The sequence below is a fragment of the Enhydra lutris genome, unplaced genomic scaffold (genome assembly GCF_002288905.1).
Source record: "Enhydra lutris kenyoni isolate GAN:26980312 unplaced genomic scaffold, ASM228890v2 scaffoldscaffold1051, whole genome shotgun sequence".
Taxonomy (NCBI): domain Eukaryota; kingdom Metazoa; phylum Chordata; class Mammalia; order Carnivora; family Mustelidae; genus Enhydra; species Enhydra lutris.
In genome coordinates, this window is record NW_019155135.1 from 494 (window position 1) to 5127 (window position 4634).

The 4634-nt window shown below is 37.9% G+C and overlaps 1 pseudogene; it reads left to right on the forward strand.

Annotated features, from left to right (window-relative positions):
• The first annotated feature begins 1276 nt into the window (after nucleotides 1–1276).
• On the forward strand, nucleotides 1277–3295 carry LOC111140427 (annotated as a pseudogene).
• The last annotated feature ends 1339 nt before the right edge of the window (nucleotides 3296–4634 follow it).

Genomic DNA, 4634 nt, shown 5'->3' on the forward strand with positions numbered 1-4634 from the left:
TCAGCTTCCACCTCAATCAACCATCAAAATAGGAAAGCAAATTTAACCCACAGTAACAAAATGAAAGCGAATAATAAAAACCAATGAGGAAATCGGTGAAATAGAAAACAGAAAAATAAGAAAATATCAATATTGCATGGAGCACTGGGTTTATATGCAATGAATCATGGAACACTACACCAAAAACTAATGATGGGCTGTATGGTGACTAACATAACATAATAAAAAAAATTATTAGAAAAATACTTCGGGGGGCGCCTGGGTGGCTCAGTGGGTTAAGCTGCTGCCTTCGGCTCAGGTCATGATCTCAGAGTCCTGGGATCGAGCCCCGCATCGGGCTCTCTGCTCAGCAGGGAGCCTGCTTCCTCCTCTCTCTCTGCCTGCCTTTCTGCCTGCCTGTGATCTCTCTGTCAAATAAATAAATAAAATCTTTAAAAAAAAAGAAAAATACTTCGGGGCACCTGGGTGGCTCAGTGGATTAAGCCTCTGCCTTCAGCTCAGGTCATGATCTCAGGGTCCTGGGATAGAGCCCCACATCAGGCTCTCTGCTCAGCAGGGAGCCTGCTTTCCCCTCTCTCTCTCTCTCTCTCTCTCTCTCTGCCTGCCTCTCTGCCTACTTGTGATCTCTCTCTGTCAAATAAATAAATAAAATATTTTTTAAAAAAGAAAGAAAAATACATCATAAAACCAAATCTAATTTCTTGAAAATATCATCAAAATTGATAAGTTTATTGGCAGGTTGATGAGGAAAATACAGAGAAGATACAAATTATCATTATCAGAGAAGACCAAAGTCATATCACTGATATTCTAGTTAATAAACAAATAATACAGAGATTTTTTAACAACTTTATGTCAATTAATTAAAAAACATGAAATGGAAAAACAACAAAATCTCACCCAAGGAAAAAATAAAACAATAAAATCCCACTCTAGAAAAAAAAAAAATAGATGATAGGTCTATATCTAGTGTGGAAATTGAAATTATAATTAGGAAATATCTCACAAAGAAAATTCCACATTCACCAGTGATTGCTACAAAATATTTAAGAAAACAATACTAATAATTATACGCAACTGTCCCAGAATGTATTAGAGTAGGGAATACTTTCCAACTCAACCCATGAGAATAGTATTATCCTGAGAGCAAAATGAGGAAATAGACATTATTAGGAAAATATGGTAACAAATCTCACTCATGAGTAAGCTGCAAGCTTTTAAAATAAGAGGCAAATAAATCTAGAATATATAAAAAGTTAAATTAATTTCGGTCAAGTGGAGTTTTTCTTAATAGCTGCAGAAAAATATCCAACATACATATCTAATAAAAACACTCTGAGTGCACTTGTGATGGGCACTGGGTGTTGTATGTAAGTATTGGATCACTAAATTGTACATCTGAAATTAATATTACACTGTAAAAGAAACAAAAAGACTCTCAGTGAGCAGATCTAATAAATGGAAAATACCAAAGGACATCCAAAATATAGTTTTATAAAAAGAAAAATAAAGAAAAAAGAAAAAATAATTAAGCTATACCTAACAACTTACTTCATTATGAAAGTCTGAACAATCTATTCCTAAGAAAAAGAATAAGGCCAGGATGGTCACTCTTGCTACATCTACTTAATAACGTACTTAGATTCTGGGGTGTCTGGGTATCTCAGTCAGTGAAGCATCAGACTTTCGGCTTTGGCTCAGGTCATGATCTCAAGGTCATGAGATCAAGCCTTGCATTGGGCTCCACACTCACTCTTTCCCTCTGCTCCTCCACCCCATGCTCTAGCTCTAAAATAAGTAGGTAAGTAAGTCTCTCTCTCTAAAATAAATAAGTAAATCTTTAAAAAATATATATTGTATGGTATGGTTCTAATTTATGTAATAAGTTAAAAAAAGGGAAAAGCATGCATACTAAAAAGGAAGAAACAAAACTGATTTTATTTATGCAGACAATATAAGTACCTTTAAAAAAATCCTATTAACTTCCTGTATCAGCTCCATCATTTAGATTTTGAAAGTCATCAATTCTCCCTTATAAAAGTCAATAACTTTACTTGAACCCATGGTAGAAGTGAAACTGCAGAGAAATGGCACCCTGAAATCTCTCTGCAAACCTCTAGATTACACAACTATCATGAGTAACAAAATCTGCAACCGGCTTGTAATCCATTCCTGGCTGGCCGGTTTCCTTATTATCTTTCCCCCTGTGATGATGGGCCTTCAGCTGGATTTCTGTGACTCCAATATTAGTGACCACTTTACTTATGACACTTCTATGCTATTCATTGCTTGCACAAACATAACATTTACAGAGCTCATGGCGCTTTTGTTAGCAGTATTCACACTCATAGTGACATTGGCCTTGCTGATTCTTACACACTCTTCCTTAGAAAAATTCTGAAGATCCCTTCAGCCCAGCAGAGTAAAGGGGCCTTTCCCACCTGTTCCTCCCTGTGATTGTTGTTGCCATTTCTTATGGGAGTTGCATTTTCATGTATGTAAAAACATCTGCGGAAAAAAAAGTATGCCTTTGAGCAAAGGTGTAGCAGTACTTAAAACCTCTGTTGCTCCCATTCTCAATCCCTTTATTTACACTTTAAGGTGTAAGGGCCTATTCAGCCAGAGTGGGCCCCACTCTGGTTGAACTGCTATTTTGTTGTAAAACTTAAACTGACTCTGCCCACCCGTACCCCCCACCCACCCACTCCCACCCCCTGCCAGGGGAACCTACTTAAAAACAAGTCCCGGAAACCAAGCCCAGGTAACAAAGTCCAAATACAAGGGTGGGTCAGGGCAGGTGGAGGTCAATTAGTGGGAGCGCATACCACTCCCTAGCTACCAAAGAGTATGGGCCCAGCCCTTTGGGCACCTTTTGGGCGTCAATTCTGACCAAGGTGATAGGCTGGTTCAACTGTCTACTAGGGTCAATTGTAATTCAATTGGTCACCTAGCATGACTGTGCAGCTTTCTGTGTGTGTTACAACTTCATTGGCCACCTGTGTGTGGCCAGGCCCAACCACATGGCCTTTGCTCTATAAAAGCTAGTCTGTGAAACAGAGAAGTGTCGCCCTCTCTTGTAAGAGGTGCGGCCCAGGACGGTCAGTTTGATTCTTGATGCTTAGCACAAAATAAAGCTTTGCTTGACCTTCGCTCTGTATCAGTCTTGCTCCTTTAATCACAGACCCATTATTGGGGGACCCATTATTGAGGGACCCAACAAAGGAACCAGGTGAAACAGATGAAACAGGCCCTTAAGGACTTCACTAAAAAAATGTTACCAAACAAGCACTCATAATTATGAACTCTGTAGCTAAAACAACAAATAAACCACACATAAATGCAAATCATTGTTCTTTGTGGTAGGTATACACACAGATACAAAAGTTTCCTGCCTTTGCAGCACTTATTTCTAATGAGGAGACACACACAGTAAACAAGCAACATAATAGAAAAATAAATTTCCTAGTACTTAAGTAAATGACAAGTGCTGTGGGGGGGAAAAATGAAATACTTCAAGGAAAGGAGAAGAGATTCCAAATTAAATAGAGTGGTCAATGGTGGCTCAGTGGGTTAAGCTACTGGCTTTGATTTTGGCTCAAGTCATGAAATCAGACCCTTCTGATTATCTCTCCCCCTCTGATCTGCCTCCCTGCTGACCCATTCACACACAGGATCTCTAAATAAATGAATGAATAAAGAAATAAACAAACAAATGAATAAATAAAATGGTCAAGATTTCAGTCATTTTTAGAGCTCCTATTTATTTCATTTTTCTTCATTCAAACATATTTTTCTATATTCTCTTCCTTTTGTCTTTTCTGTAGTTTTCCCAAGTCCATACAGTCATCTGTCTCATGCATGTCAAATATAGGAAGACCATGAGAAATGAATCTAAAAAAGCGTTGTTCTTCACTTTCAAAAGTAACAAAATCTAGCCAAATTCTACTTGAAAAGAAATGGTCAGAAGTTGAATGCTCAGCAATCCACAGTTAATGAATGAGAAGGAACCTAACTCCAGGGCTTAGATAACTATGCGTTATGATTACTTCTAGCGATGAACTCTTGTCTCCTGCCCACTCTTATCCCCTTATGCTCTTGAATCAGATAGTCAAAATCTGCATAGGTGAGAAAATAGTTGATAGTTATCTTCAACTGAGAAAATGATTTATTTCAAGCTGTCAGGTTACTTTTCCACCTAATCGGCTCCATTGGAAATAGTACTTTATGTCTTTTCAGACTATACAGCTCCTGTTAAACAACAAACAGGTATTTTGAGAGGCTACAGCTGATGGGGACGGTGATGTCCTTCCATGAGTGCCATAAACTGGGTTATTAGGAATGCCTATTTTTACACCACATGCAGTGACCTTAATTAATCAATCATTTATATGTGTGTGTGTGTGTGTGTGTGTGTGTGTGTGTGTGTGTGTGTATATAAATCAGAAAACAGAATTGGGAAATCATAAAAATCAGTTCATGAAGATTCTGAAAACCAATCCAGGATTTGCACACACCTATTTAACATTCCCATAAAGGTCAGAGAACACAATTTTATCAGTACTTTGATAAATAAGGGGAATTCAAACACAAACCACTTGTCTTTGCTGTTTTTAAACAATCAGTCTAAGGTTCAC